Source organism: Manduca sexta, chromosome 18 (assembly GCF_014839805.1).
Source record: "Manduca sexta isolate Smith_Timp_Sample1 chromosome 18, JHU_Msex_v1.0, whole genome shotgun sequence".
Lineage (NCBI taxonomy): Eukaryota > Metazoa > Arthropoda > Insecta > Lepidoptera > Sphingidae > Manduca > Manduca sexta.
Genome location: NC_051132.1, coordinates 380,271 through 401,768, shown reverse-complemented (window position 1 = coordinate 401,768; position 21,498 = coordinate 380,271). Strand labels below are relative to the sequence as shown.

The following is a 21,498-nucleotide window of genomic DNA, read 5'->3' as shown; positions in this document are numbered from 1 at the left end:
CTTGATTTCTAGTAACAAATATTAAATTCAAACAATTTCAATCACTAAGTTATGGGACTAATCACCGAAGTCATTTAAACCGCTCTCAATAATATTGCGGAAAGGTATTCCATTCACTTTGATGCGATGCCAAAGCCGCAATAGTGTTTCTGTGTTTAATCAAGGATATTGACATTGTTCTTTGAAGAATGCCTATTTAACAGTAAAACTAAGTGGACAGACTTTAATAAATTATCTACAAAGTTTTTACTTACTGAATGTACACGCAGTGCCATGAATAGAAAGAGATGGAGAAGTCTCGCAAAAGTCGCAACCAATTTTTCAGACGATTCATAACCACGATCACTCCGCCAGAAGAGTACGACTGAGAAAAAAAAAGAATGTAAAGTGTTTACATGGACATAAAAACTGATTATTTTAAAAACATTTTAAAATATAAATGTTGATAAATTCTTTGTAATACCAAAATGCAGGTAAGTGATCCCTTCAATCAAATTAAAGTCTGTTATCTTCGTCTCAGGTATTATAAATATTGATTCTTGGACATCTATAACACCAGTCCAGTTAGCTAATAATGTTATAAACAAGGAGGTGCTATAGTGCACTTTTATTTGCTTACTAGTTATCATGAGAAGATTTTTGTTGCTATTAGTACATCGGTTTGCTAACAATGTCAGAACCGAAATCGCTCGTTTATGCCACTACAGCGCTTCTACATTAGATGCTTCGAACTCAAGCAAATAATTTGTTGTAAGCCAATCTTCCGAATTTAAAGCTGGTACTTACCATTGCAAAATATTTGTTGAAATTCCCCAAATAAAAAGCCTATAAATTAGAAAATCAAATTTCCCCTAACTCCCCTAAAGACATGAGTCAATAAAACAAAGTCTTTAAATACATTGCTTGGTTTCTTAAAAGCCATTAATTGTATTATTTTTACTTCAATGCTTTTAAGTACTTCATTCTCTAATCTTGGACCAAGAAAGTTAGATTTGGTAATTCCAAACGTTTACTATAATAATATTCAGCTAAAAGTTGCCAATGTAAATGTTATGCTTTTTGTCAAATACACAAGAGCTGTTGGATTAAATGGAAAGCCAAAATAAACAACCAACTTGATGGATCTAGGTTTAGCCACCTTTTTAGTGGCATTGCGCCCTAATAAATGTAATGTATTATTTAGTACGTGTATTTGTAAAAGGGTCATTATGTCTACGTTGTAATTTGATGAATTGTTCAGAAACTGACTAAAGAATTTGATATAGACGACCACAAACCTTAGAAATATTAAAATGTAATTTCATATATTTTGTATTAGTCCTTATTATCACAAATAAAGCCTTGAATGGGTATTAGTTTGTTTACATGCCATCGATGGTCGAACTTAGTTTATGAAAAAGTATATAAAGTGGGAAAAGTTGTTTGGATTATTTCAATAGGGGACCGGACAAATTTTCAGAAAGTGTTTTAAATTGATCATTGTGGATATAAATAGCCAAGAAAAATAGTATTTTGCACAAATAAAGCTTAAAAAGTACATAAAACCATGCCTAAATGTTAAATAGCTATAATTACCGCGCAAACGCTACATTATGTCATTTCGTCTCGTGTGACGTCATACGTGGATAAAGCAACTTGACAAGTCTTGTCATTTGAACAGTGATTCAATAATGCCAGATTAGGGTTATTTACCCTAGATTTAGGGTAAAACTGAATCAGCAGGGTATTTTTTATGGTAATTTTTGGGGTAATTCTACGAGTTAAGGTATTAAAGCTATTGTTTCACGGTATTGTAATAAATATTGAGCTTAGAGAAAGATGTTTCCTACAAAAATTGTAGGCCATGAAACAATAGGGTACCGGACTAATTTTCGTTCTTTACTATTATCAAATATTTACATAATATTAATTATAACACAGAAGGAATTATTAAAATCCAGTAAAAAATCAACAAATTATAAGTCTTTGAATTTCGGTGGAAGGGGTAATTTACAGGACACAGAAAAGAGACGAAATACCCACATGTGACGTCATTGGGAATTATGACGCGTGCGAAAGAAAGAGATGAAGCGATATCCCCACATCGCGCCCACTTCTGCACATTACAATATTTTAAATATGAATTACTCGCTCATTTTTGAACATTTTTTTATGCAGTTTTCGCAGGAGTGCTGCTTTTTCGTATTATTAACCATTACATATAGAATAATGTACAAAATCAAGCACAGGCCGGTCCCCTATTATGATTTTTTATTCAATACTATTTTCGTGTACAGCTAGTTGTTCCTAATAAAATGAGATAATTAAATTAATAATGATTGAAGTGGAAGTGAAGAAAGAAGTGGCGTCTGCATAGATAAGGACATAGAAAAAAAAGTACCGAATTATTTATGATTGGTTTAAGGGTAAAATTTTAAATTCCAAATAATCCTGGGGTAAAGAGAAATTATGATCTGGCAACACTGCATAGACCGTGTTAATCTCGGGCAATCTCAGGTTACTGTGTAACAACCAGAATTCTATATAAATAAATATTCTATTCCATATCATGTGGCAGCTAAAACATAAATAAATACATCTCATAACCATAACCTCCCTGGGTGTACAAATGATTTAATTAATTGAAATATTCATCGATTTATTTTAAACCGAAACACTATTTTTTATTTACTTACATCAAAGTGGTCCTCACGGAACTAAATCGGTGAGTCTGCAGACATTCCGTCGTAGGTTCGTCTTGCTAACTGCAACCACTTTATTATTACATTCAAGTATTATTACATTCAGGTACGACGCACCAACGATATTTTTTGCGGTCCATTATGATTAACGATTAAACAATCTGTAAACGTTAAGCTGGAAGATAGTAACAACGTCCCGTATAAATTAATATTAATTATTAGAGCAGTTCTGTGTCAAAAAACACATTTAAAGCATTAAAATAACACAACGCGGTATGACATCCAGATGACGCCTGTTTGTTTACATTTTACCCACGTGTGACGTCATGCGCCGTGATTGGTGTTTCATTTGCCGTAAAGAATAGACTAAAAATATTATAATTATTGTATTTTATTTATTGATTTAAAAATACAAATCACAACTCTTTTACAAAAACAAATATGAGATAATATTTTTAATATTACAAACTTTACTTTAAACTGAATTTCAGATTTTTTGGTAATACCTGTCCGGTCCCCTATTGAGTTTAACGAATACAATAACGTCATCTAAAAAATCATCTTCCCTGGAATATGGTACAACTCGACGTACTTCTGTGTCGTTTAATTGCGATGATTGTGATTAAGAGACAACGCGTGAGTCACATGCATGTCGAATAATCACAATGAAACGACACGGGCTTTCGTGTCGTATTTTTTACCACATGCTAAGGGTCTGATCATATTAGGTATCATTAGGCTTGTGGAAGGTTCACCAATTGTTTGTTCTAGCTGCTTTTAGTTCCTGCCAATTTGAGTACGGATGGAACTGGTTACGTATGCAGAGCTTACTTTACTTCAGACTGGCCTGCGGTTGTCCATTTTACTTAAATGTAAGAGGATTGCGGATCGGCCACATGTGAAACATCCCTGTAAAATAGAACGTAATCTTGAATAACTAAATATTTGTAAACTAGGTGTTGTTTGCGACTCGGCCGATGTTTAGCACTGAGTGTTCAGGTAAAAATCTCATTTTGTACTTTTCCGGGGTAAAAGTAGCACATATTCAAGACACGGTCTATCTGTGAACTAAATCACTGTCAAATCCATTAAGAAATTTCTATGTTTACTCTATTATGCAAATATCCTCAAAAACCATTATCATACATTTATAATATTAGTAAGATTACAAAAATAGACGAAAGTTGAACCAATAATAAATTCTTAGAAATTACTATCTAACTCATAATTAATCCGTTAATTGGATGTCAATCGGCTAGGTATAATCTTCACTTCTCTTTACTATAGAGCTAGCCTGAGAGATCAACTTAAAATGGTCATGAACAATTCGCACAGCCCCTGGATATACGAAACTATCATGCTTTTGTATTTTAGATATTTATATGTCTATGGGATTAAGTATGTATCTAGCACATTATATAATTATACTATTATATGTAAATTATTAAGTATTATTTACCAATTCGAGAAATCGAATTGATATTAAAATCTTCCTTATTCTGTCTTTATTTACTAATATAACCAACTCCTATAATAATGTACATTATAATTTTATCTTGCATCAGAAAATAAGAATGCAGATTAGAAGAAATTTTAAAAATTCCACATTTATGTTAAATCATCAGCGCAGGTATCATGCAAGTAATTGGTTCTGGATTAATAGCGCAGGTGGGACTGGTGCGAGCGATAAACTACTATCCAGGCTAATGGACGCCCGGTTAGTATTAGTGATCATGTCTGAGATAACGACTGCGCGTGTTGCCAGTGTTGAGTGTTTATAATGCTTGAAAATCGTCCGTTTTTGTATTAAAAACAGGATAAATGCGAGTTGGACTCGTCACTGAGAGTTTCGTACAAACTAGGGAAGGTATCTAAGTATGAAAGTTCAAACTTGGCTAACTTAACTTTGCCGTTCAATCCCTAGACACGATTAATGTATCAACCCCAAATAATAAGTTTGTAATAGTGAACTACATTTTTACGGTTTTCAGATAATTTCTTTTACATATGTTGTGAGCAATGACTATCTTTTATCATTGGTTGTGAGACATTGATTCTTGCAAAATTTCATGATTCTAGATCAACCCTATAAGTTTTGATCCCCTTGTAAAATCGCAAAATAAGCGATATTAATGGGCACATCTCTTGATCACGTTGTCTTACAAGTTCGGATTTTCCGAAAGAGACCGTAACCCTAAATTAGTTAAATAAATTTTAAATCGATACCTCTATACGTTCCTGAGAAAAAGTATCTTGATATACAGATGGACCGACGGATGGACAATGAAGTGATCCTATAAGGGTTTATTTAAGGTATAGTACCCAAAGAACGTACTTAATATAAAATAAGAAGGAACCGATTATTGACTATGTAGGCCATAAGTATAAAGCCCAAGATAGTCATCATGGTCGTCATCAGCCACACGAAGTCCACTGCTGGACATAGACCTCCCCTAAAGACTTCCAGACGGACCTGTCGAAAGAGGCCTGCATCTATCGTGTTCCTGTACCCCTTATCAATACTTCTAGCCAACTTACCAAAGATAGTATCGTAATTAAACTTTGAATGTGGTAACGGAATCTATATGTCAAAATGCGAGTTTTATTTAGTTCAGTTTGATTTTTATAATACTCACAACGTATACCCTCAACTGTAAACGAATTTCATCTTTAATCAATAAACAATAACATTGGTTATTACTCGTAGCGTCTAAATTAAATTTACGCTGTGGAAAGTCAAACAAAACAAACTATTTCAGAGTTATGGCACGTCTTTCAAAGTGTGGATTGCTTCTGGCGGTGTTAATACATTAAGCGTGTATAGTGCTTGCATTAATTCGCTATAAGCCATGTTCCCGTGCAGCTCCCGTCGCCTTCAACCTCCCCAATTAAGGGTGCCAGGGAATCCATTATTGCTAGTCTCCGTTCCAATCACCACGGCGAACACGCTCGTAGAACTAAATATTGTGTTCATGGAAGTGACTTCTAAAATCCCTTATTTGTGAAGATGTTCCAATGTTTAATGTTGAGTGAAAGTGTATGTTACCAAAACACGTATGAATACTCAAATGGATTTAGAAAAATCTTGTATTAAGATAGCCCGTATCGTCTTAATATAGGTAAATAATAATGAGGAGAAACCAGGATGTAGAAATATCATTATTCACCGTTGTTTACCCTTAAAAGTATTTAACACATTATTTCTAATTTTTGCAGGGGAGTTCACCATTGAGCATTGAACCAGTTCATCTATAATGGTACGAGTAAATATTATCATTAAATGCTTCACACGTTGCATTTTTCCCACATAGCCATGGTATGCTCGTAACCGTTTCCATGGCTTTATATTTGTGTAGTCGTCAGTTGTTATTGCGTCGGTCTGAGACGTCGGAGCTGTTATTCTATCATTATGTCCTAATTATACCGCCATTTGCCAATTCAAACGCCTATAAATGCGAAGTAAAAATTTTGTAACTTATTTTTTCTGTGTGGGATTTAATTAACATAGATCTTGTTGATGGAAGATAAATTAATAACAGAGGTGTAGAAGAAAGTTTTTATAAGAAAATTTTATGATAACATGTTCTAGAAGAAAGAATGTTAATCATTTTCAATATAGCTATAATTGCAAAATTCGGGTGATGATGTCTTCATAGCCGATTTTGGCTACGGCACCTGTAGGAACTGGAGAGGAATATTTTACTAGAACTAAGACTGGATACCTTCTAGTCGTGCTTTTTCCCTTTGATGCGTTCTTACGTGACTTATGTAGCCAATTTTGTTATGGAAGTACGAGCGTATTTTGGGCACTATAATATCGTGCAGTATCTGTAATTAATAGCCAAAAATGGACGGATAACAAACTCGGGTAAGTAAAATATAAAAAAACAAATATTGAACGAAGTACCAGTGACATGTATTCATATAGTTTCAATATCGTATTAAAACATCGATCATAAGTATTGAAACGTTGGAATCGAAACAATCCATATTGTTGTTTGAAGATTAAAAAACATTCAATTGAATCCGAGTTTCTATTAAAAGGGGATTCGAACATTGTCCGATGTCTTCCATTATAGTTGTAGTATTTTTATCTAAAATTGAAATCCTAACAGGTTGCCTCTGCGGGCCTGCTCTTGTGTACATTTTAATTCAATTCTATGGAAATATTTGAACAAGAATACGAGTTTCTGTTTTCGTTTTTGACGCAGTTGAGTACTAGAACCTTGTTATTGCAACTATAAAATATTTTTTTTATAGTTTTATACGAAAAGTAATGTAAAGAACGAAATACAAATATTTTGATTTTTATTAATCTTTACAATGGTCACACAAAAATATCTAAAAAAGAAACCAGATAAAATTTTAAAAACCATAGTTATTCTCTACAACTAAGTGGAGGCCACGGATAAAGCTAGCTGTGAATAACATCATCATCATCACCGTCATCAGCCTACAGCTGTCCACTGCTGAACATAGGCCTCCCTTAAAGCGCGCCACGCTGTTCGGTCTTCCGCTCTCCTCATCCAGCGTCCACCGGCGATCCTACGAATATCGTCGGACCAGCGGGTCGGAGGTCGTCCTACGCTACGCTTACCGAGACGCGGTCTCCACTCTAGGACTCGTCTACTCCAGCGGCCATCGGTCCTACGACAGATATGGCCAGCCCACTGCCACTTCAGCTTGCTTTTTTTCCGAGCTATGTCCGTTACTTTGGTTCTCTCAATAACATTGACTGTGAATAACATTGATTGTAAATTAAATTAAAACTATACAAGCCTATTTCTTTTTCACTTATGAAAATATAACGTTACCAAAAGGAATTCCTATAATTAACGAATGCCAATAGCAGCTGTGTTAGAGGAAAATATTTAAGATCAAAGATTCAGGGACGGATAAGTACCGGAGATGACGTGCTCGGTAATATTGACTGTCTTATTATAAACTAGGTGTTACTTGCGGTTTCGTTCGCTTGGAAAGCTTTTCCCGCTACAAAAGTTGCTTGTTTAGCTATGTAGGGAAGTGGACAATTAATATTATCAACTGCTCCCTATTTTTGTATTTGATGAATTTCGTCGCTAGATAAAGACTAATTAATGTTCCCTGAGACTCGCTGCGCTTCACCGCTCGGTGTCATAAGATGCGTACAACTGCTGATCCTGGCTTACAGGAGTTGTAGTGGTGGGTGTAAGAGCCGGGAAGTCTCTAAATGTCTCTTGTGTTTCTCTTGTGTGTTTCTCATGTATTTCTTTCTTTTATATCAAAATAAGCGGCGATAGCCTAGTTGGGTGTGGAACGGTCTGCCAAGACGAATGTCCGCAGGTTCAAATCACAAGGGCACACACCTCCGACTTTTCTAAAAAATCATGTGTGTATTCTTTGTGAATTTATCGTTCGCTTTAACGGTGAAGGAAAACATCGTGAGGAAACCTGCACATCCAAGAAGTTCTCTCTAGGAATTTCGAAGGTGTGTGAAGTCTACCAATCCGCACTAGGCCAGCGTGGTGGACTATGGCCTAATCCCTCTCAGTAGTAGAGGAGGCCCGTGCTCAGCAGTGGGCAAGTATATAATACAGGGCTGATATTATTATTATTATTATTATATCAAAATAGGTAGTAGATAATTAAACAGCATCTATAAAATAGCCTCACATGTAATTAAAATAACTGCATAGTTTCACCTCAAGCTTTCGCCTGAGTAAAATTTGTTTGCGGCATAAATGTAGACGACTCAAGGACAGTGCAACCATAAATTAGTGAAAAAACAAAGTTGCAGTAGTAGAGAATAGTGAGAAAACAAATACAGACATCTGATTCATGTTATGTAAAAATTTTAATAATATAGATGTCGATAAGTACCTCTATATAAGCTAGCATTGGCAATTTTTTATCTCTATCATGGCGAACAATTTCTGCTTTTACACTCAAAAGCCGATTGAGTATTGTTCCTATCACAATATAGTTGCAAAATGCGAATTACACATTCGCGTATTGGACTTGCAGTTCTGAAATTACAGAGCTTGTAACTAGAGTTTAGCAAGTTAAATAGAACGCGTTATTATTTGACTTGCACGACTGGTCGAGTAATTCTACATACGAGGTGACCAGTTTACCAAGACCTCTGAGCTAGTGTTGGTCTTTTCGTTTAATGTTTGTATACGTAGAGATCTTGCTTAGGTGGTTTGTTAATTTATTTAATGTTTGACAATAGGATACGGAATTATTTTGGTTGTTATTTAAATTACCTTACATGTAAACCTAAAAAAATTATCTAAGGATTATAAATAAATGTTAATGTTCATGTTTGGTGTCCGTTTTGCCTGACAACAACAACGCGGTGTGACGCTCCTTGGGAATACAGTCAGCGATTTTCCAGTTGTGTCGCACTGGTTTTTAAAAAATATGTTTTTAAGTTGGGTAATATTTCTGATATTCATTAAAATAAAGCATCAGCTACTTTTACTGAGTGTATAATGAGGTTGGTTAAGTAATAATTAAGTTACTATTGCTAACGGTCAAAGTCTTATTACATAATTGTTGGTTATCCCAAAAAAATAAAAAAAATAAAACACTAAAATTGCCAGTAACAGGTCAATATGAGAACTTGATAAGTTGCAAGCGACACGTCCCACGCAAAATTTAACACTTTAAAGAATTTGCACACATAAATCTAATAAAATATATGTCATAGAAATAAAATATTGAATGAAGTGAACTTATTAATATCAGAATGTGTAATTTTTCTTCAAGATCCAGTAAAGGTGTAATTTTTAAACCGCCAGGTGGCTCAACTTTCAGGCATGAATTATTTGTAATATCGGCTGTCAAATAGAAACTGATATATTTTAATTTAACTCTCGTTAATTCTACTTAAGGTTATAGCTTAAGGTCTTTAAAATTTCGTCGTATTAAATTTTAAAGGCCGAAATATCCATGCATATTAATTATTTTTACGTTTTTCTTTTAACTGCGAGAACTAATCACTAACTAGACGTGAATTTAAATTCTTTACTTGTCAATACTTGTTTAGTTACCCAGATTAAAGGTGAAACAAAATGTATGAAAAATGGACTTAAGCTATAACCTTAAATCTGTCGAAAGAGTGACTTTTGCAGAGGTCTATTTATTTTGGTTTGGGCTTTACTGTGATGTTCAAAAAAACCACCGTTTTCCCTCACTGATTTCAAACACCAATTTTTCTCTGTTTGAAAACATTGTTTGCCAGTTAGTTATACCAGCTTGTGTTTCTTTGTTATTGAGATTGCCATGAAAACTATGATTTTGTTTATTAAATGTTCTTTTCTTAGTTTTGTAGCACTATAACTACTACAATCTGTCTTTGACTATTATTTTAGAATCAGTCTTTGTAGATTGTTTATAATATATTTTTTTATTTAATTATTAAGTGTACAAGGTAAAAACATTTTATCGAGAAATCGTATATTCTGACAAAACACACGAACCTTCCGCAGTATTGTCTCTTTGCACGAAACACTAGGTATCTTCTTTTCTTTTTAAGAACAAAACAACAAGACGGTTATAACATAAGAATTACAAAAATCTTATTAAATAAATACCACATTTATACACATAACATCACGCCTTATACCCATTTCGGAAGTAGGCTCTCTCATAGTCTTTACATCTTCATTCCCCAGCTATATTAGGTTCCATGTACGGTGAATAGTGACATTACCATTCCATTAATGAATGAATACTTAATTATTTGTAGTCAAATTTAAATGATTATCTAGACACTTTTTATTAATATCGTAATAACAGATTAAGTTTATAGGTCGTCAACTTTGGCTGATTGGAGTATGTTGTCGAAATATGAAGCATGATAAACTTGTTTTAACGAATTATGTACTTTCAGCTTTTAGTAACTTCGAGATTAATCCAGACGTGCGAATGTTTCGCATTCCCCAAGGAGCTTGTTAGTAATTGGAATCATGCGATGTATTGGTTATCGTTAAGGCTTCCTTTTTGCGCGTGTTATGATTAGTCAAAAATATTGAATAGAAAATCATGCAGAATTAAAATCAGTAGGGTAGATGGAATGGTATTAAATAAGTATAATATGTATAGAGCCCTATGGTAAGTAAATGTGAAAGGCTTGCTAGAGTGCCTTGATGAACATCTATTGAGACCTACATAGAATAACCGATAAGGTGTTTACATAATAAATTTATGCTTGGTACGATTTTACTTATAAGGTGAACGGAAAATTGCAGTAGCAGATTACGTAGGTTTAGGAATACGCTCGCTTAAAACACTTCTTATAAAGTGAATTCTCAACGCAGCTATATGTTTCGTATAACCAATATCTACCATAAATTGTCGAATTTCATATCGTAACACATTAATCAATCTTGAATAGAATGTATCACGTTGCTTGATTATAGTTCACCACATACCTATTCACTCTATTTTACTATATACAGTGTGTTGCATTGCAAAGCGGTAACAAAGGCGCGTACAAAGCTCGTAGTCCATCCCGAACACACTCTATAACACATTCTCTACAGCAGCTGGCCGTTGGTAGTTAATCGAACCGATTTGCGTAATTACCGAAGCTCAAGGAAGCGGCTAACCACACCTGGTCGCGGATAATTATAGCTATTTAGCTGATACAGTTAACAGTCATTCAAGAAAAGTGTATTGTTCGGTAAAAATAAGTGTGTAATAATTAATAACATTTTTAGATGAAAACTCTTTAGTGTTGTCCGTTTAGATAAATGCTGTTTGAAAAGTGGCGATAGGCCAGTAGGGATTTAGTTATGTGTGTATTCTTTTTGAATTAACGTTTATTTAATTATGCAGGAAAATATAGTGAGGACTCCGCATACCTGAGAAGTTCTCTATAAAAATTTTGAAGATATGTGAAGTCTGCCAATCTGCATTAGGTCAGCGTGGTGGACTAAGATCTAATCTCACTCGATAGTAGACGAGGTCCGTGCCCAGTAGTGGGACAGTATACATACATATAATACGAAGCTGATATTATCATTATTTCTATAAATGTATTTATATTGTTATATTTATGTTGTATTTGGATTTAAAGTGCTATTTTCATTGACCTTTATGTAATAAAATAATAAAGATATAGAAAAGTAAAACATGTCCAATATCACATCACGCCCAAAGGAAATGGTCAAGATAATTTCTCAAAATGATATCATATTGACTTTATTCCGACGATGGCCCATTTATGTCCAGACCTTTAACAATAATCGTATATTGTCTCATACGATATACATTTGTGCAAATAGAATAAAATCTTTATTCGTGATCTGATGTCGATTGCCGTATGAGTAGTTCGTTGAATATTGGAAGGGCAGGCAAGGGAAAATCGTTACCTGGCCGCATGGAGTAGGGTTGGAAATAATAGCATTTTATCGATAAATAATTTACTTATTTATTATTTTTTTATTGATAATTTACTTTCGGATATGAAATAAAGTAGCGGATATGATATCTGGCAGCATGTTAATAAGTCTCGGAAGCACTAATTTGAATTAGAGTTAAAAAGAAGACTGAGTGACAGTATGAGAAGAGCAACTATATCCTCGGATTTTATTTTAATGTTGCGGTTACCAGAATTAGATATTTTTGTTTGACAGTTAATACTGACTAAAAGAATAGATATTTAATAACGACATGATCTTATCAAAGGCACTCTTTTATTTGCGGCAAATTTAGTTTATGAACTGCGAATCTACATGAGATCAATTTCCAGTTCGAGTCATTACAATTAATGTAACATTTCTGTCTTATGAACACACTATATTATTAACTCGTTGGCTCGATATATCGATAAGCCATGTTTTTCATCGACAATTATTGACAACAGGGCACATCACTGCTCAAGGAGCAGGCACTAACCCGGTTATGGAGCGATCTAGTCCGGTTGACTTTCCAATATCGTGTATAAATCTTGAATCTCCTTGTTTACGTTAGCGATCGAGTGTTACGGGCATACTCTGAGCAACAGCATAATAGCGTATTAGTATATGTAAAAGTTTTGATGTGAATTGTAAAACTTTCTAATAGACATTTAAATGACTTTCATTTGGCAAAATGTAGGTTATATATCACCCGTATTTCAGGGTTAGAGCTCTCTCTACCCCTATACATCTCTATGTATGTACCTCTACACACACACTGCCTTTTATCCCCGAAGGGGTAGGCAGAGGTGTAACTGGTGCACTCAGTGGTGCCATAGTGTATTCCGTCCCATGATGTGATTGGGGGCGAGCATATCCGTAAATCATTTTGCTTAACTCGGGGATCGAACCTAGGACCTAGCAATGCAGTTGTACCGTAATACGACTACGCCACCCAAGAAGGTGTAGCTCTAACTGCCTCTAAAAAGGAAAGTAGTAATTTTTCATTAAAAATTCAACTGCTGTCGTTTTACATTAAAAGTTCTGTACTGAAAATCAGGTTAATTTGATTCAAATGTCAGAAAAGAGCGTCATGGATTGCACTAAATCTACTTTATTCGAGACGTAATATAGCCAAAAATAGCATTAGCTTTAATAGACGAGGAATCCAGCTGCGAGAGATATTTTCTCGTCAAACCTTCGTTTGCTCGCGTCCATTATTTTATTTTTTTCCATTGTGCAATGTACCCACTTCACAAAAGGTTTCTTTTACCCTCGTCATCCAGCGTTGTAATTTTCGACACCTGCCAAACGTGCATCTATCTTTTTCTTTTCCCAAGTAAAAATAGAGACGGATTACGAACCACGTAACTTCAATGGGAAAATATTATAAAGTCAACTGTTTATTTTTGTGCTTTTTTAATATTCTATGTTCAAAGCGATAGAAAAACTGCTGTTTCGTAAATCGAATTCGATGTTTAGTAATGAAATTCCAAACATTTATTCCTTCGTTGTCTTGTAAATCCTTGACTGAACAAGGAATTATTAAAAACTGTTACTAGTAGCGCGATGCAATGGGACATTGTTCATTGTATTTGAATTAAATAGTTTACGAATAAAAAACAGCACATTCAATTATTTACTGGTGGTGGGATATATTTTATATTCGTCGGGATAGCGACCACCGTACACAAGGTGTTAAAACCCGCCATAGTGGTCGCATAGTACATAAGTGTGTCGAGTTCCAGGATCAGCCTGTGTATATCCGGTTCCAACAGGCCGGCATAATTGTGTCGACTGCCTTGAGGTATTCATCTCTCGTCAGTCGACATTCTACTGGACCCACTCCACTTACCATCAGGTGCAGTGGGGTAAATTCAGCGTGACTGTATAAAAAAAATGCTTTTACGAGTCAAAAACTATGATCAGCTTGAAGTTATAGTACAAGAGTCGTAGTCAAGACGCCTTTCTACAATCGTTTACGTTAAGAGAAAACAAAAATATGTATAGGAACTAGTGTATATGTATAGGAATATGTATAGGAAGGAAGACAAACTTATAGCTCGGATATGTGGTTCCTATATTTTTTTTATTCGCATTAATTATTGTAAAAAAAGTCTTGCCTATTGCCTCTGATAAGGAAAAAAAGAAGTGTTTCCGCCCGGGATCGAACTGGGGGCCTTCTGCGTGTTAGGCAGATGTGATAACCGCTACACCACGGAAACTGTGACAGAGTTTGCATAAACTCATTACACATGTAGAACCTATCATTAGTCACATAATGTTCACTGACTAAAGGCATCTTGCCAATATTTGCAGACCGACCTATTTAAAAACTTGTGCACAATATGTTTAAATAATATAAACACCCTCACACCTTTTATCCCTTAAGTGGTCCGTAGAGGCGGAACTGGTGCACCTACTTTTCGCCGTGTGTATTCCATCCCATGCAATAGGCGGCTATCATATCGATAATATAAAACACCATTTGATAAAACTTATTTGACTTAAAACATTATTGTTTACTGTTTTCGGTAGTGGTTTATTTTTTTATTGCTTTGAATGTCGAGACGAGCTTGTGGTTTGCCTGATGGTAAGCGAAGCGACCGCCCGTAATAGTAGAAATACCATCCAACATTTTGAATTACAAAGTATTGTTTGGTATGCTACTGCGCTCGCCATCCTAAGACATGATATGTTAAGTCTTGTTATGTGCAGTAGTTACATCGGCTTCAATGTCCTTCAAATCGGAACACAACATTGACTACATACTGCCGCTTGGTGACCGAAATAGACATTGCGGTGTTACATACGCAGGCGGACTCTCACATATTAGAGACCTACCACCAGTAAAGTTTATTCATTCAGTATTTCGCAGTTCTCGAATATAACACCAAGTCATAAATATGAATATTTATATACGACGCTATCGTATTTTCCCGCAATCATATTTCTTTCATCAATCAGTTACATCCAGCTTGCAATCAACATAACTTTGTCAATTCGGAAGAGCGTAGGTTCCACTACAATTGGGTTAAAATAAAGTTGATTGAACGTATGTGTGTATGTATGCATATATGTAAATACATATACACTTACAGCTTTTATTCTTGTAGGGATAGGCAGAGGCGCAATTGTTGTACAATTCTTTCGTCAAACGTATTCTGTTCCATGTTGTGATAGGGGGTGAGTCCATTGCCATATCGGACACAAATTCCAAAGTCCTTTCTCATACTTCGGATCAAATCCGAGACCGCACTGCAAGCGTACCGTTATCCAACTGCACCACAAAGCCAGTCAAGTTGACTGAAGTGGATGAATATAAACAAGTCATAAAAGAATGAAATGTTGGTAAGTGGTTATAGTAATAATTTATTGGTATTTTTCTGTTTAATCGTGTCTGCTTTTACTACTAACAAACATTGTTATGAACTTTAGCATTTATTATATTAGTAAGGAGTAAAAGATTTTAAGAAACTGACTGATATACCGCAAGACCTATTAAATATTTTTATTGCTTTCAATGTTCTAAAAAGTTGTTTGTTTACGATGTTTTTCATTAATTTACAAAAATCTAGAAAACTAGAAAAATTAAAGCAAAAAGTAAATGACTTTAGAATTTTCTAGTAGTCTTGGTAAACCGGGAATATATTGAGATTGGTTCTGCTACTAGTTCCAGCACATATTTCTTTCAAAGTGTATAAAATATGGACTCGCTCTCAATTTTATGTTACTATAAAATACGCCCGGTTAAACTCAAACTGTGTATTGAAATATATAAATAATATTTTTATTGTTTTGAATGACGAGACGAGCTTGCCGTTCTCCTGATGGTAAGCGATACGACCTTCCATAAACAGTAGGAACACCATCCAAAACCTTGTATTACAAAGTATTGTTTAGTATTCCACCGCGCGCGCCATCCTGAGACATGAGATGTTAAGTCTTATTATGTCCAGTAGTTAGGCTGGCTACAGTGTTCTTCAAACCGCAACATAACAGTACTACACACTGCTACTTGGCGGCAGAAATTGACATTGCGGACCTGCGGTGGTACCTACTACCTACCTTGGCGGGCTCTCACATATGAGACACCTACTACTAGTATATTATATATAGTATATTTGATGTATCTCTGTTACTATAGTTTTTAAAAGTGCTAGACTTACAATTTTAATTAACAGTAACAACACGTACGCCTTCTGATGTAACAACTAATCAGGAAACGAGCGTGTTTAAGTTCACTGGGTCGCAATGTCTTATTTCTCACGTTGTTACTAATATTTTAAATGCCAGTCTATGATGTTATGATATCAATTATGTTATGTGTTATGTTTACGATATTTATTATATGAAAAGAAATTGCTGGATAGCATTCGACGGGATTTGGTACTTATAGACCAAGTCGTGTACAAATAAGCTACGTTACATCCCGGAAAAGTGAACTTTTATACTATGAAATTTGTTTCACGCATGCTACGGCGCTGTCAAAACCCAATTGTTATTATGCATTGATTGATATTTTAGTAAAATCGTGCAGATACGACACATACGGCACATAGATTACTTAATCTATGCTAATACAAAGTTGTTATAGACTACTATAGATAACAACTTTGTATTATACTAATATATTATAGTAGCATAGTTTGTTTGAAGGCACTAATCCCAGGGGCCTTATTCTCTATCCCGCACGTTTTTTTAACAGTGTGTAACAAGGACGTAACACAACGCGTCATGTTTAGGACTATAGAAATTTGGCTTACGGAATACCATTCCACGCACATTTCTCGAAGATAACATGACACGGCCGCGTTACGCGTTTACACTACTATACAGAATAAGGGCCCAGGAACGACTACGGAGGAAGCTACATTACTCAGGAGCGCTAGCAACTACTTTTTATCCCGAAAAACCTTCTCACGCGCAGGCAATAGTTAGTATTATTATAACAAACAATATCACAAGTGAAAGTATTAGAATATACCATTATTTTATTTACTTTCATTCAGGATATTTTATGGAATATTCTTTATACAACTTCAACGAATGCTGATGCGATGCTAAAGCCAATATAGCTCACTTTTATCGTGGACAGTTTATAATGTATCTACGCTTTTCATCAAAAATTATAATGTGTACAACTATGTGGTCACATAATGAGTAACCCTAACTATACACCCTCATTTTGAGAATGCGTTAATAAATTATACCACATATTCGTCTCTACCTCTGCTAACATTTTGCCAAAAAACATCCAGGAGTAACAAGTATTTTCTCCGAAAATCCCATTTTTACTTTCGTGATTTTCTGGTCATTTGGCAGCTTTGTGCGAATATGGCGTGTGTGTGAGTGTATTTATGACTAAACGTACGATGTTGCCGCTGCGACGAATTCAATTAGAGTAGTAGTAGTGGCATTAGGACATGTAAATATTAAAAATATTTTCGGTGATATTTATTTTGTTAAAAACTTACACTTGTTTACTGTACATCTACAGTTCGAGTAAGTTATGTTAAAGTGTTATTTTACAAAAGGTATGCTTATGGTGTGACCCTGTATACACTGCAAATAACAATATTGTTTGTTTCCAGATCGAGAAATCACAAAGAATCTAACTGGGGCACCGATTTTAGTATTATACGGGTCGTTGCAAACTTTCCCACTGGACCTTTACCTTACCTTACATCAAGGAGTACTTGTACACATTCTCAATACGAAATCAAATTCTTCAACCCTATATATTAGGTTTTGATTCGAAATTCGTGCAGACTGGATACGTATTGGAGCAAACATTTGCACATAAATTGAATCCATATTTCATGTAGACCGAATACTGGCTAAATCAAAGGTAGAAGTAAGCAATGCCTTTGGAACATAATACAGTACTGTGTCCAATTTGCAGACGAATAAAGCGACGGAGTTACGGACGGACGAAGCAAAAGATTTTATGCAATTTTGTTATTACTGATATTTTTTTATCTTGCATGGCAAAGTGATTCCACAGCATCTGATGGTAATCGGAGTGGGGTCCAATAGAATGCCTATTGTTGTAATAATAATAATATCAGCCCTGTATTATATACTTGCCCACTGCTGAGCACGGGCCTCCTCTACTACTAAGGGATTAGGCCTTAGTCCACCACGCTTGCCTAGTGCGGATTGGTAGACTTCACACACCTTCGAAATTCCTATAGAGAATTTCTCAGATGTGCAGGTTTCCTCACGATGTTTTTTCTTCACCGTTAAAGCGAACGATAAATTCACAAAGAATACACACGTAATTTTAGAAAAGTCAGAGGTGTGTGCCCTTGGGATTTGAACCTGCGGACATTCGTCTTGGCAGTCCGTTCCACACCCAACTAAGCTATCGTCGCCTATTGTTATAACCACATAATATTATATGTATCACTAAGTTTATTTACAAATACGCTTATTTGATTGAGCACACCCTCATGATTTTAAATACAATATATCGAGCTGGTAACGAGATACACTAAAGTTAAATTTAAAAAAATCATCCGAATTCATTCAGTTGTTTTTGCGATTTCTTCTAACAGACATTAAAACATTTTAATAATATTAGTGAGCGTAAGAAGTCGGAAAAAATTGTAATTGAAAAACAAGCATTTTTTAACAATAAAGTGCATCTTTGCGCTTTACTCATAAAACTTTTGTTAGAACTTTCCAAACATAAATCCAAGAACTTTGGGAATTAATAAAATCGAGTTGAAATGTTTTCTTTAATTGTTTTGAAGATGGAGAATACAGAAGTTGGAAATAAATATGTAGTTGTTGAAGAATTGTTTCCCAGGGGAGTTTTGTTCCTTTAACGAAGTCATTGACATTCTTGTATAAAGTACACGACCTGTTATTTTGAACAGGTAAGTATTTTATTAATACGTGCTAGTGGTAGGATGTTTTATATCTGCTTGGGAGCGAACACCGTACACCAGCGCCTTTAAAATCTCCCCAAAAACGCGACTTATAAATCAATGTCGTTTAGTTTTGATGTTTGTGATTGATCGAGAGACCGATGCGTCAGTCAGAGTTAGCCTCTCAACCAATCTCAATAAAACGACACGAAGTTGTATCGTGTTTTTTTGCTATATTCTAAGCATGGGTGTCAAAACCTGCAATAGTATCCCATGTAAGTTCTGGGATCAGCCTAGGCATATTCGGTTCAATCAGGCCAACCTAATTGTATCCACTGGAGAGGGGTTATCATAACTCATCTCATCTCATCTTATCATCCTACAACTGTCCATTGCTGAACATAGGCCTCCCCTAGAACATCAAACCTCAGCAGTCAGATATTCTATTTGGATCTCATTCAACTAACCATCAAATGCTGTGAGATCACTTTGCTGTGCCAGTTTATAGAAAAAAATCATTTCAATTTTTTTTTATCTAATTGTATGATTACTATTTATTATTACTGTTTATTATTTGGGGTTTTAATTATTTAGTAAATATCTATTATTGATACAACTAGGTTTGCTGGTTCATCCGTTTTTGTGTTACTCCTTTTCCAGAATAAAAAAGTTATTATGTAGAGTGTACTTCTCGGAAGAGAGAATAACCTATAAGTTAATAGGACTTGATCCTTCTGCGTGCAAAATTTCATCTAAATAGATTCAGTAGTTTGCGTTTACTTATAATTATTCAAACATCTTCACAAACTTTAGCATTAATTATATTACTTTAAATATACTTGGTAAATGGCACTACTCCTACTTCCTACTACATAGTACCTAACATGGTAAAATGTAGATATGTAGATGTGATAATATCTCTGTCTACCCCTTAAAATGGACAATCATGATGCTAAATATATACGACGCAAAATTCTTACGCGTAGAAACAAAGTACACCAGTTAGTGCATCTTGCTCGTTTGTTCTTCCGACTACAAAGAAAAGTCTGTTTTTCTCACAGTGTTCTTATAAATTCATTATTGCAAACTTTGTCACAGCGTCTATTGGCTTTGTTATGTAAAATATATGCTTGGAATACAGCAGTTTATTTTTAAGATGTAACTAACAAAATATGTTATTTGAAAACTATGTATTATGCATTATTTACTATAAATTATTCCGTTAAAAATGTGATATCTATTAAATACAAATATAAGATAGCGAAAATATTATGTTCAAAGTTTTGTAAAAGGTAAGTTTAAAAGATTTTTTTATTGATGCAAGGACTTTTTTTTATTGAGACTGTTTTTACTATAGCTAAAACATAAAATACCTTACGTTTCTATTCTTAGAATCATTTTTATATTGTAAATTCCAGTGAAATCGCACAGTTGTAAGGCATAGTTATTTGGTAGTCCTTTGTGAGGTGCCACGTTGTTAAAAAGTCTGCGAAAAACTGATTTAATAGTTTGGTGGGAAGAATGTCAGGGCCGTACTAATTTCGTTTTAGGACAATATTCACAGTTATTATTAGTACAATTGTAAATTGTTAAAGTGTTTCTATTGTTTGTTTACGTGTCAATGGTGCAAGTAACCACCATGTTGTTATTTACAACCATGATAAAGGTGCGAAGGGACATATATGCTAATTTGAATTCCAAATAAATTGTTTGATAGTTAAGAAATCTTTAACTTGTCACACTATTGTTAAAAAACTATTGTGTGTGTATTTCGTATGTATTATATGAAGTTATATAATAATTGCTACTAAAATTCGAATAATGTTATAAATAGGATTATGTATGGAGTTTCTACAATAAATATACAAGATCTAAATGTAAAATATGTCCAGCACTTTAATGTGCGTGTTGGACATACATCGTGGTTTAACACCCCCAGAGTGCTTCTGATTCCATCCCCAGGGATGTAGATGTAAGATGGTGCACCAAGTTGGATATCTCTGAATGTACTCCAATCCACTTACAAGTTCCCGAGACGTTTTTGAATGCGTTGATAATTGAATACTGGTGGCGAGGTAGGTTTTCAACTTGGCTTGTTACTAGTTGAGTACGTGTGCTCTTTGATTGTCTTAACATATTAATTCAGACTTTTTGGTTCCGTAATTCGTAATAAGTTTTTGCCCGCAGCTTTATCTGCGTGAAAGTAGGATAATATTTTTGTATATATTGTTTCTTCATACAAACTTAAAGCCCCTTTTTCCAATAATGATGGAACTGATTTTTATCTATATAGTCCCAACTACTATAGTTGATGCTTTCAATTTAAAAAAGTACATGTGCCACATATTTTATTTATAGAATCCCAATATATTTGAAGTTTTCATTTAAAAGAACTACCTCTTCCTCATACAAACATTCATCCTCTACTTAACTTCAAAAATGATATTAAATCAAATAGAAACAAAACGTTCAAAGATTTTTATTACATACCAAATTATATAAATCAAATCATATTACATACAAATGTTTTCGTCATTGTCATAAATTCTTATAAGT

General features: G+C 34.5%; 1 non-coding gene across 1 annotated transcript; it reads right to left on the bottom strand.

Annotated features, from left to right (window-relative positions):
- Positions 1–14,219: 14,219 nt before the first annotated feature.
- Trnav-aac lies at positions 14,220–14,292 on the bottom strand. The gene has a single exon. It is a non-coding gene; the product is annotated as a tRNA-Val (tRNA).
- Positions 14,293–21,498: the final 7,206 nt, after the last annotated feature.